Raw genomic sequence first — 13,915 nt, 5'->3', positions numbered from 1 at the left:
ATTAGGTGGAAAATTTTGGCGATAGAATCTTAAGAAATGGTGGAGAAATATCGATGGCATTGGCTACTGGTCGAGACTTGTGTATCCCTAAACGAAATTGAACGTAGATGGTTATTTTTTTTCTCGTTTACGTGTTCTTTTTGCTTTTGTTGTTTCTTCCTTAGCTTGAAATATTTATTGAAGAACTTTCAGTCTTTGTAACGTAATTTGTCTCAACTTTCCTTCGGATTATGTGTTACATATGTAGTTTTCGACACCCTTGCATTATTAAGTGTTTTTTGTGTTTGGAATCTGTTTTAAAGATTACAATTGACTGTGGTAGGGAATCGAGGGATGTGCCGCTCCTAGAAAGTGCAAAAATATTATTTTAAATTTTACGGAGTAGAGACTCTTTAGCACATGTTAGAAAAATTAAGTCTCTTGTGTCAAATGGAAGATTGATAAATATTATAGTATTTGCGAATCGGTTGGAGGCAAAGGTAGTATTAAGTCGGTGCAGGTTAGAAAAATTAGGGTTTGCGGAATAGAAAATTTTCATTCTTTGTAGTTTGGAAATTGTTAATTATTGTACTAATAATCCGAGCAATATTAAAAATAATCTGAGCAATATTTGATTATTTATCAAAAAATAAAATTAAGAGAAGCCTATGGTCTTTGTTTGACAAAGAAAATAAAAAAAAATAATTATTTTGGTTCTGGTTTTTAATCAACCTAGTTTTTAGACTGAAATCTTGTTAGTATAAGTATTTTGAGCAAGATCTTTATTAACATTATTTAAGAGATTTAACTCATGCATTTATGTATTTAATGTTCCATAAATTATGAAATTTAAACAAATTCAAATAATATTTTTCAAGTATGATACTTAAAAATAAATATTAGTGAAATATTGTTCTTCACAAAATTATACCAAGAAAATAATGTCTCCACATAATTATTAACCTATTTTAAAAAACAACTAATGATATTTTTTGAAACATAACATAAATCCATATAATTACCATGTAAGAATGGGTACAAATAAATTAAAAAAAAAAGGAGTTTTAACGAAAAGCCCATGGTACTGTTCACTTTAACGAAAAACCATATTTTTACACTAAAAAGTCAAACCTGGTACTGTAGTATCCCACATCGGCCACACGAGGGTTGAGTCCTGGCCTTATATATCCATTCGCAACTCTTAAGTTCCAAGGAGGCCTTTTGTGGGCAGGCCCTTCGGGGTTGGCAGGCGCTGCCTACGGGCGAGTACCGGTCCACAGAAACAAAACCGCGAGGTAGCCCTGCCTTCGGGCCAGGGAATGCATGAGCGGACAATATCCTTGGAGGCTGGGAGTTGGGATGTGACAATTTGGTATCAGAGCCAGACTCGTGTTGGTTCGGTGTGCCGACGAGGACGTCGGTCTCCCTAAGGGGGTGGATTGTAGTATCCCACATCGGCCACACGAGGGTCGAGTCCTGGCCTTATATATCCATTCGCAACTCTTAAGTTCCAAGGAGGCCTTTTGTGGGCAGGCCCTTCGGGGTTGGCAGGCGCTGCCTACGGGCGAGTACCGGTCCACAGAAACAAAACTGCGAGGTAGCCCTGCCTTCGAGCCAGGGAATGCATGAGCGGACAATATCCTTGGAGGCTGGGAGTTGGGATGTGACAGGTACTATTCATTTTACCCTTTATTTTGTCTTTATCGTTAAAATTCAAAGTTTTCATACATTTTTCATTAGTTTTCCTTAAAAAAAATATGGGTACAAATACAAATAAAACTTTAAAAAATATGGGCATAAAAAGAAACTTGGGTTCAAATTAAAACTAAAAAGAAATTGGTACAAATTAAAAAAGGGTTGCAAATTAAAAATGGGTACAAACTAAAAGTAAAAATATATGATAAAATTTTAGAATATTTGTGTCTATTTAAATGATATTTTGAATACATTTAAAAGTTTTATAAAAACTGATATTTTTAAAATTAAAGATTAATTTAATATTTGGCTATATTTGATAAATACCCAAATTTCAGCCGCAGCAACACCCATGCCTTATCTCATGCCACCCTTCGCAGCAGGGTCGTAGCCTCACAACCATCCATCTCCACAGAATTAGATTAAGGCTGCAGCCCATCATGAGAGAAAGGGCATCTAATGAAGGAGGAGCTGGCATCGACGCCACCGCGAGGGAGGCGTGCGGGTGTGGACTGGTTGGGTTTGCAGAGTAGGGTGGGTTTTTATTTTACTTTTTTTTCTTTTTCTTTTCTTCTATTTCAACTTACGCTGATATGGCAAAATGTTAGTGGTTATTGTGTAAGGGGTGTGACATCCACATAACATTTTTTACTTCTCACATCCCTTTTTACTTCTCTCACACTTTTTATGTTTTCAGCTATCGAATCGGATGAATTGAAGAAGATTAACGGACATAAATTAATAAGGATGTATGGATAGCACACCCCATTGTGTAAGTCCTTAAATGTCATTTTATAAAAGGAGATATTTGTCGTTGACATTTATATTTCAAAGGGGATGGTGTGATATGACAATGAGGTGGATTTAATCTCACTCTTAATATTTAATGTATAGAGGCATTTAATTTTTTTTTCTTCATATTAATTAGTATATAGGATTTAGATAAGTAGTATATAAAATAAATTTAATTCAACTAAGGGCATTTTAATACTTATATAAATTTTCATTCTAGGTTAATTAGTAAACAGTTTATGTAAAAACTATACAAATTATTTCGACTCTATAAAGTTTTACTAAACAACCTCAACATGAATCTAATTTTGACTCCTCCCTCGTGATCTCCAACAGTCCACCAACCCCATCTTCAACTTGAAGAAGCTCCAACGTGCCTATGCCTCCATCGGCCGCCTCGACTGGTCCATCCCATTATCCACAGCCGCCGTCAAATCCATTAACATCCATTTGCATTATCCCCGCAAACAAAAATATATTTTCTTGATAAATTGCAAAAAAATATGTTAATTTTTAAGGGCTCATTTACGTAACTGTAATAAAAAAATATGTTAATTTTTAAGGACTCATGTTTTATTTTGCTCCCCTTCAAGACCTAGGAACGAGGCATACGATCCGAGTTACGAGGCATTCCCTTACCAGTGATTCAGTGTCATCCTCTGCTCTTGACATCACTTGTAATAGCACCTTTTGTTATATCTTTTGCTTGTGTTATGAATTAGATGTATGCTCTGAACATGTCATGCATTATCACTATCATTTTATTGACGGTTGAATATTACTATATTATTTTGGTAAGGTTTATTTGAATATTACATTGCATAGTTTGCGCGAAATTTTTATGCATGTTTCTCATGTTCTCGGCATATGCATTCATTAAATAGCTTACGTCACCCTCGGATGTCGGCCAGCACGTGACCATTATGTTGTCCTCCAGACATCAAGATCGGAGCGTGTCACCATCCCATTATGTTGATTCAAGAAGGCTGCAGACTTTGCATTATGGAAGGTCTGAGAACTAAACCCACACTACTTGACTAATTAATTGCCACATCTTTCATACAGTCTTTGTTAAAAAAAAAAAAAGTCCAGGGATTAATATTGGTAGAACCATGAAACCAACAAGCAGAGGCCGAAACATTTGCATCTATTAATTAAAAATAGAGGCAAATATAGAGATTTCTGCACCGAATATTAAGGAGGGCCATATGTTGTAATTTAAACTTGGGATAAAGTTTCAAACTCCATCAGGACTTTCGATGACACTCGGTTTCGGGGTACATACTTTTTATTTTTTCTTGCATTAAACAAGTTAACTTGTCATATAATATAACAAACATACATCTCCATTGAATATGCATATATATGACATTTTATACAAAGAGAATGATGATGTACCGATTTTCAACATTCAGAGCTCAAATGCCCCCAAAACCATTCCCGAGCAGATATCATTTAATGAATAGAGGCATTTAAATTTTTTTTCTTCATGTTAATTAGTATATAGAATTTAAAAAATTAGTATATAAAATAAATTTCTTTCAACAAAGGGCATTTATTACTTATATTGTTTTTCATTCCAGGTTAACTAGTAAACAGTTTATATTGAATCTGTACCAATTATCTTTCGATTTCATAAGGTTTTGCTAAGCAACCTCAACATGAATCCAGTTTTGACTCCTCCACCGTGATCTCCACCAGTCCACCACCCCATCTTGAACTTGAAATACTGGATTGCCTAAGGTTATGCTGCTCCCTGCCCGAATTCTTGCGGTTACTGGATGCATAACTTAAATACATTACAGTTTTATAGCATAAATTGAATATATTATGTTATTTTTCTAGAAGATTACTGAGAGGTACCATCCGCTGGGTTTGATCACTACTTGTTAAGCGAACACTATCGGTCTCCTCTCAATTGCTTGATTGATGAACGAAAGGACTATCGATCTTCTTCATGATTAAACATTCCCGCAGCTCGAAATTGCATCATATGCTAGCTCTTTATACATTTATTAGGTACAAAGCTTAAATTCATGCAAAAGTGCGAAATCGAGATGTGAATCTACGATCATGCCATGCCAATAATAAATCACGCCAACCACGTTACATGTTAAAGTGGGCCCAAGCCACATATCAAGCCTTGCCAAGTGAATTGTGGTTTACGGAAGTTTATTGAGCCTATGCGGAAACTAGAAAGGATCCCTACGTCTATAAAATTGGATCGAAGTCGGCATGAAGAAGAACGAAAAAAGAGGGACAAAAGGAAAGGAGAACCAAGGCAAGATTGATTTGGCTTAGTAACATTATAATGTAGTGAAAAAGTAGTGATATTTAGAACAGAAAATCACATGAGGAAAATCCACCCAAGCTGATTGTTTTTATTGAGAGGAGATTCGATGATTGAATAAAACTACTGGAGCTTTGCTTCTCTCTTTGTTTGTGTGATGCAATGATGAAGGACAATAGAAATAGATAGGATATAGAAGAGACCCAGACTCACTCCGGCCCTTGGCAACAGACCCAAAGTGTATTGGAATCACTCCAGTTGAGAAATTAGAAAAAATCTGGCCTCACAACGAAGGTGCATTGGAATCACTCCAAGATTGATGTGCCTCTCAAACACGAGCAGGAAAACCAGAACTTCTTTCACTAACACTTTACAAAGTAGCCCTTTCAATAATATGTACCAAATTACTTGCAGGGTTTTTTTTATTAACATCCCACATGTTGTTGAATACACCTCACTTAAAAATGTAATACTAAATAACTTGTAACTGTAATATGAAATGATCATTCGAGCTCTAGCTGCTCTTACTTTACATTGTAAGACAAAACCCTAAAAACACAGACAAGTTATGAACATATATCTTTTGATGAAAGGAACAAAAAAAATCAAGTTTTGCTCCTCGTTCATTCGTTGGTTTTCACGTTCAAGAAATTATTTAAATAATAGAAAAAAAATTTGACTTTTTGCAAAGCCTTGCTCTAATTGGAATCCAAGAAATAGGAAGATAAATGGAGAATGTTGAAAATTTTAAGATGTAATTAAATGTAATATTCTTGTGGTTGATTGATGATGAAGAAATTCAATGTTTTTTTGGCTGGTTGGAACTGACATTGCCTTATAAGAATAGTTCCTATCATTTGTTCATCAAGCTTCTTAGAATCCAACATGAATCCATGATTGTTCAAGAAAATTTGATGGATGTTTATAATCAAACAACAACATAAAGATTTTATACAACAATTTAATTCATCTTTCTTGTCTTTAAAATGTGGATTATTCTTTTGTTTGAAAGAGATGAAGAGTTTGAAGTGTGGTTAATTAGTTGATGATTGTGGGTGTGTGAGATGCGAGGTGTGAGGGTAATATTGGAAAATACGTGGGGTGTGCTAAGAAAACTTTTAATTTAAAAAGTAAATATGATATTTATTAAGTATATGGGGTGTAATCAACAAAATATGAGGTGTTAATAAAACAAGCCTTACTTGTATGCTAATTTTTAATATATCCATGCATGTATATAATATATTGGAGTACTTTGTTACAAATTTTTTTTTTTATACATCGATATTTTTACATTAGGGAGAGGGGGGTTCGGCTAAGCCACACCATAGGCAGCCTAATTTGGTATCGAATTTGCCATACACGAGATTCGCACCTAAAACTTCTCACTTTGGTTTTTTTGTTTAAAAAGACATCGGCTTTTTTGCACCCACAATTCAACATTTTTTTTTAAATATTATTATTATAGAAATTTTATTGTTTTTTTCTTTTAAAATATCTCTACTAATTAATAAAACACTCATTGTCAACCAAAACTCTATGAAATTACCAGTTTAACCTTCTAATTAAAATAGAACATGAATAAGAAATATGGTGCATAAATGTAATTTCACACAACCAAATTTTGCTTTTTTTTTTTTTTTGAAAACCTCATCTACATGTAATCTTAACATACCTCTAATTTAAAAAAAAAAAAAAAACAAACTTCGCACTCTTACATTCTCTATCACTATCTTCATCTATCCTTCTATTTCAAAAATAAAAATAAAAAAAAAATTTATCACACACTTTGTGTGTGCCTATATACTAGTATTGAATTAAAGGAGCATAAATTAACAAGGTTTTAGACATTTTCTAATGGTTGGGCTAAAAGCTAAATTTTTTAGCCCGGAAAATTTAGCTTTTAGCCCAGAAACAACTTTTCTACTCCAACCGTTCTAACCTAAAATTTTAGCCCAGAATTATTAAAGAATGAATTTAGGTTTTTTTTTTTTTTTGTTAAATTAATTTTTTTTTTTAAATAAATATGTAGACTATAGTAAATTAATTTTATGAACATTTTAATATAAAAAAATTTAAATGCCGATAAATATTGAGTGGAGTCCACTACAATTTTTGGGCTAAATTTTGAGGGGAATTTGGCATTGATTTAGCATTTAGCCCAAAACTAGAAATATGGCGCGCGCGTTGCTGCGGGATCAGAAACCGTATTAAAAAAAAATATGTTTCAAGGCTATAAGAGATTGTTATAAAACGTTAATGTTATTTAAACTGAAAGATGTTTGAACTTTTTGAAAGAATTTTTACATAAAAAGTATAAATTAGGTGAACGAACTTTTTGATACAATTGATGTTATTGCAGACCATTTTAAATTAAACGAAGAAGGTTGTCTTACTTGGACGCATGATAGTTGATACAAAATCTATTATCAACGTATCCTGCAAAACATCACGGAAATAATAAAAAACAATCCTGAATGATGACAGTAAAATAGTGAGACAGACTTGTACCAAACGTACAGACAGGACAAATACAAATTAAGGGGAAAATAACCAAGAATAAAAAGATGAGGCTTTTCAAAGCTTACCAAATAGAATCACCAAGCAATTTTCCAAAGCATTAAGTGATCTTTTGCAATCCTTCTTCGTAAATTTACAAAAAACACAGGAATAATTATATAAGCAACTAATAAGCTAAAAAGCTGATACAAATTAACGAAGAAAGCATTGAAGTTAAAAAAATACAATATTTTAACACAAATTGAATGATTCAAATCTCTGTATAGTTACCAATAAAATAGGTGAGTGCATTTTCAACTGTTTGGGTTATTTACTTTAAGTAGATTACACCCTTCCCATGCTCGGTGAGGAAAATCAAAACCAATTAATAGCAAATTTCAGGACACATCCATTCTAAATATGAAACAAAAGCACATACGTCAATTCAATGTTCTTACTATATTCATTTAATCCAATGATAATATAAAAATTAAATTATACCTCTACTTTGTAATGTTTTGATTTTGTTTTATCTGCAGCTAAACCTAAATTTCAACGGTTCCCAGTATAATTATGTGAAAAACCAGATAGCAACACCATGTAAAACTCATATTGGGTGTCCACACCCACACCTATCAATTTACACATAAATTTGAACTTTGAATTATTTGGGTTCAAAAATATTTGCACAAAAATTTGAAAAAAAGATGAATAAATTAAAACAAAGTAATATCTACTGGCAATTGAGACTGACCCTAACCTGTTATCAAGCTCTGCTATACGAAATAGAAATGGGCCGCAAAGAGAACTGTGCAGTATCGACAAAGTCTAGAACAACCTGGAAATTTACAAAAGTTAAATTTACAGCCAAAGAAGCAATTATTTACTGAATTATAAAGAAAAATCTTCACAAAATAGTGTCTAGTTTTACAAATAAATGAAACCCAAATTAAATTTATTGATAAAAACTAAAAGATTGAAAGATTAACTGATTAAGAAAAAAAGGCATGAATCCTGCCAAAAAAGATGCAAAATTTTTGCATTGGCAAACGATTCATAATCTACAAATGATATCTTAAACAGAACACATTAATCCAAGTCAAAAGTTCCCAAATTTAAATCAACCAATATGAACAAAATATAAAACATGGTTCATTGTTTCTCTTTGCATTTTAAATCACATGGTGTTTCCCAATATACTATTGTCTTAACATTTCTTATACTCATGCATTAGATAAAAAATGATACCATGCTAAAATTACATGGACTGCTTTATCTATATATATAAAGGGAGAAGACCAGTTTGGTGAAGCATTTAGAAATACCAAAAAGTCCCTTTGCTTACTTCACAATCAAAGTCTAAAAAATCCCAAATTCGAGGACAAAAACGTAAAAAAGAATTTAAATTATCAGAAACTGTATTGGAAACAAAATATGGTAATAAAAAAAATCATGATAATTATCCTCTAAAAGTTAGCAGCTATGGAGAGCAGTTAGAAAGCAAGAATGAGAGTTTGGTGTCCAAGGCTTCACCAAAAAGTTTTGGACAAAAAAGCCCCCCGAACCAAAAAAATCAAAACTGGCTGAAAATAGTAGAAACATATTCGCAAGGGTAATTTTGTCATAAAAACTGAAATAATAAAAAAAAATGGATTAAAACCACATGGGTTAAGCTGTAAAGAGAAGAAGTTTTGCGGAAAAAGAGACAAATGGTAAATACAAACGGTTAAAACCGGATGAATTTCACTCCACTCCATTTGCACGTTGCACTTGCCACCTATAATTCCGGACGATTTTCTCCCTTAATAATAAAAACAATCAATAAAAAACATTAAAATAATTAAAAACACCATGTTTATAAGGTTGAGGATCCTCTCCAGATACCTCATTCAAATAAATTCAAATTTTGTTTTATTTGGAAAAAAATAAAGCCCCGTGCCTCCTCTATTTTAGGAGGGAGAGATATTAATATCTCACAAAAATATAATCCTACTTATCCTATCATTCTTCTCTCCTTGAATTTCTTTTATTTAATCAATTTCAACTTCCGTTAGATCAAAATTTCCACCCACTACCAAGCAGTAACTCCCCATATTCAGTTAGTTGCAGTTTACAAATTTCACTTCAATACCTTTCATATGCTCAGCCAATGAAAAAATTTATAAGCGTAAAATGAAAAGGATGTTCAAAACTAGAGAGCAGTTTATGATTCCCACGATTTGAGTTCAGTTGAAGGTTACACAGTATCTACCCACATACCACCACTGCATACAAATTAATAATCGAAAAGAGGCCAATTTTTGAAAGCAAACTCTGGGACGCGCTTGGAACCCATCCTTCTTCACGCATTGGAACTCGGACGCCCACTTTCAGGAGCCCAGTCTCTTGGCCGTTGCTCCTCTCTCTCCCGATCGTAATATTTAAGTAAGTTCTTATCTGTATTCGGTGTTGGCGGTGGAGATAAATGCGATCTGGTGTTATGTGGGTTCTTTTAACTTCTTCCTTTGAAATCTTCATTGTGTGTTTTTAAAAATTTCGGTCAGATTATGAGTTTCACTTTTGATTATCTTAATGTGATATACGTGTGCTATGGTAATTTTAAAAATTATTTATTTTCATTCTTAGGATATTTACAAGAATACCCACAAAAAATGAAGAAGGAACCTATTGATAAGATCTCAAACAGACGTGTCTCTATTTTTACACCTGGTTGGGAGATATCTGTCGGAGTAAAAACTACTGATCTAAGCCAACTGATTCTCAAAGAGTGGAAAAAGAAGAAGCATGAGCAGTATGTATCCTAAATTATATACAAATTTGTTACAAGAAATCTAACATTATATATACCTTCAATATATAGGTGGCGCATGAAAAAGGTTGTGGAAGAATTAAAACCTTCAACAACTCCTCAGATCATACGTATTTGGAATAAAGTCCAACAAATAAGGTACAACACCATTTTTTACCTATTTATTTTAATGGCATTCTCTATATCATTCTACAAATTAATTATCTCAAATTATAAAATAAAATAAAACAATTTATGGGTGCAGAAAAAAGATTAACAGTGGCCAAACAACTTTTCTAAATACGGTAAGTCTTCTCTTATTTTCATACAAAAGTATACTATAAATTCAAATTGCATTCAATTTTCAAATATAAATAAAATTGCATTTTTTTGTCAGTTTTATAAGCATCACACCCGTCTCAAAGTACAAAGGTTGGAAGTACAAGATTAAGGTAATATTTCTTATTATTTAATTTTGCAAATATTGTTACAATTTGTTACCTCAAACTTGACAAATATATTTATCTTTCAGTATTCTACAAGTAACTAGAGTAAAAGTATTGCCATGAGAAAATTGTCAAACTTAAAGGTATTTAGGTTAAGTTGCTTACAATCTTTATAGTTGGGATTGTGCATTATAGTTAGACTTCTTATTTTATCATCATTGCTTGTAGATTAACCATAATAATGAAAGATATTTAGTTAGACTTAAAGGTATTTAGTTAGACTTCTTATTCCAACTAGACTGAGTAACTTAATTACCAAAGTCATAATAATGATCAAGCATAACTCATTTCGTGAAATCAAATTCTATCAGCCAAAAAAAAAAAAAAGACACCATAATAATTAGCAAGCAAAAAAAAAAACAGAAAAAAAAGGTGGATTGGTTAAGTGTACAATTCATAAATTTCATTTTTGGGTACAATACAATGGGCAGGTGCAAAAAGACTAAGTTAGATGATTGAACATAATAAAAAATTGAAAATAATAAGAAATTGTTGTGATGGACACAAACACAATTTATAAAATAATCACTTAAGAAATATATGAATATCTAAAACAACACATCTTTGGGGCGCGTAGCGCCCGTGAAGCAAAAATACCTCTCGCACGCACGTTAGTGTAGAGAGGCTAGTCAAGGTTTAAGGAAGCAACCCCAAATCATAGTATCTACATTTTTTTTTTTCAGATTATCTAAAACACTTAAGCAAAACCATCACTTCTCCAATGAAGCCATGTGAGGCGAGCACCTGAATCGACAATGAAGAAACAAAGAAATCAATCTTCGATCACCAAACAAAGATTCAAACCCAGAGCTGTGTAATTCTTCAAAAAACATTGACAGAATTGATGAAAAAATTGACAGAATTGATTGAAGAAAGTGCGAAAATTATTAAACCTGATCTTCTGGACGCGATGCAGTGGTGAGAAATCACATCAACCAGCAACCAATCATGCATCCATAATCTTCCAATACGCAAGAAATCGAAATAACAATGGAGAATTCTGAATAGACCTGCTTGTCTAATAACAAATGAAATTGACAGCAGCAATTCTTTGTTCTACGTTCTTCCGATGATGATCGGGAAATACTGTTGTTAATGTAGATAAAGGTAAAGGACACAAACCTATAACAACTAATTCAAATATATCCCTTTCAATCTATAGACTAATTCAACGATCTGCTCTTCCTGGATATCTAGGGAAAGGAATAACATCTCTAATGTTGTCAATACCAGTAGCAAACAGAACCATCAGTTCAAATCCTAAACCAAAACCACAATGTTTGACAGCCCTGAAGCGCAGCAAGTCAATGTACCACTCATATGGCTCAGCAGCAAAGATAAAATCTTTTGCAACACATAAATGGAAACACCAAGTCATCCAACATCATCCAAAACCATAAAACAACACAGCAACGACACCAAAATTAAAAAATAAATAAATCCCACAGATTGGACTTTCACACTATAGAAAACATAACTTTCACAATATTAAAAAATACAATTTGTTGCAGAAAATGCGTAAAAAACCGAAATTATTTACCTTGAACATAATTGGCTTCCAAGCTTGTACACAGAAGCAAATCATACAACCAAACAACAGATCTAAGGATATAAACAAAACACCCAAAATTACAAAAACTAAATTCCAAAAAACGTAGAGCAACGCGTTTTGAAACGAAAAACACAAACAAATCATCGACCCAGACAGCGGATCTAATGATATAAAGAAAATACCCAGAATAAGAAAAAAAAAAAAATACTTCCACAAATCCCCCCTCAACACGGAAAACTACCAGAAAAAAAAAAAAAAAAAAGTGAAAAAATACTCACCAATAAACGACGGTGGACCTTGGAGGTAACCAATCCACCCTGATAAAATGGAAAAACCAACAAAGACGAAAATTAATAGAAACAAATTATTGAAATTAACACCCAAATTCCAGAAATGAAGAAAAATTGAACCTTTACTTGCAGATCGGCAACGGCAACGGCAAATGATATCCAGTGGCAGGGTACCTCAAGAGTGAGAGAGACAGATGAGAGATGAGTGAGAGACGCAGAGAGAAGTCGAGATTTGAGAGCGATGGAAAGTGAAAACGGAAGGAAAAGTGGAGAAAATTCCGAAGCAGAACCTTTCACTGATGATCGACGCGTGCGCAATGCGGGCAAATCCAGAAGACGGAGAGGATGAACGCGTGGCCTCGGAGGGCAAGGAAGCCATTTCACTGTAGCAAAGATGGCAAAAAATTGGCTTAACAAACGAATTGAGGGGCATTTTGGTCCGCACACTGCTCTAGAACAATAACCAGAAGTTTGGGTTTTAGTATATACTAGCAACAGTGCCCGCGCGTTGCTGCGGGTTTTAAAACTGTATAAAACATGTGAAAAGTGCTAAATACATATGATATGTCATACTATTTAGATATATGTTGAAATCTGTTTACAATCATATGGATTGGCGGTTGTATTGCCATTGTTCTAATATTCACATGTTTTACAAATTTGAAATCCTAAGTGTTCTTAACTGAAAGAAAAGATAAAAGTTGTTCTATTGCCATTGTTCTAATATTCACATCTTTTACAAATTTGAAGTTCTAAGAGTTCTTAACTAAAAGAAAAGATAAATTTTTTTTTCTCACTGAAATATGTCAATTTGAATCAAATCTACCTAAGAAGTATAGATTGTAGCATAACTTGTAATTTTTGCAAGCTGGACACCTGCAATATTAATAGTGACATAATTTCTTCCTAAGCCATCGGAAAAACCAAAATTGAACAGAACTTCCTCACCCCTTGTCTGACCAAATAAAAGAAGTAATGTTTCTCTTTTGGAACCTCTAATCACATGACACTCCAATCACATGACACAGAACCAGACATAACATAAATTTAAAAAAAAAAAAAGAAGAAAGAATTGAACACAATTACTCTTGACAAAAACTTATTACCCAAGAATGGAAAGTCACTGAAAACACAAATCACTAATGAAGAAATGAGGAAAGAAATCAGGAACTTAACTTATAAAGTATTAGGATGAACCATGCTAATTTGTTCATAACTGATCTGTCTCCCTACATTTTTCAAACTTGCAACCACATATAGTATTATAACATAATGATCAAACAAAACAGATTAATTCTTAAGCACACATTAACTCTTGATCATGGAAAGGCTTTGGTTTCTTGCAAAATAATGGAAAATAAAATAAGAAACCCGTTGGAAAAGTTGGCAGTAGATTGGTTAAAAAACAATTTAAAATACTTTTTGTACGACTTGGTGATTCTAAACACTATTTGTTTCCAGATGAAATTAAGCTCGCAAAGAAACATGCCCCAAATCAGCTGAAGAACTCATAAAAGAATTTAT

General features: G+C 32.9%; 1 long non-coding RNA gene across 2 annotated transcripts; it reads right to left on the bottom strand.

The window, feature by feature from the left end:
• Window positions 1–6,956: 6,956 nt before the first annotated feature.
• LOC148692666 (uncharacterized) lies at window positions 6,957–12,831 on the bottom strand. Of its 2 annotated transcripts, none has more exons than XR_015953022.1 (7): window positions 12,512–12,831; window positions 12,380–12,418; window positions 12,090–12,151; window positions 11,443–11,635; window positions 8,016–8,093; window positions 7,345–7,399; window positions 6,957–7,195 (listed from the first exon to the last, which is right to left on the bottom strand). It is a non-coding gene; the product is annotated as an uncharacterized LOC148692666 (long non-coding RNA). The 2 variants fall into 2 exon arrangements; XR_015953021.1 differs by having other exon boundaries at window positions 6,965–7,195; window positions 11,443–11,510; window positions 12,512–12,817.
• Between the last annotated feature and the right edge of the window lie 1,084 nt (window positions 12,832–13,915).

The sequence above is a fragment of the Pyrus communis genome, chromosome 11 (genome assembly GCF_041283825.1).
Source record: "Pyrus communis isolate YQ-2024b chromosome 11, ASM4128382v1, whole genome shotgun sequence".
In the NCBI taxonomy this organism is placed as follows: Eukaryota; Viridiplantae; Streptophyta; class Magnoliopsida; order Rosales; family Rosaceae; genus Pyrus; species Pyrus communis.
This window is presented reverse-complemented; position numbering and strand designations above follow the sequence as displayed.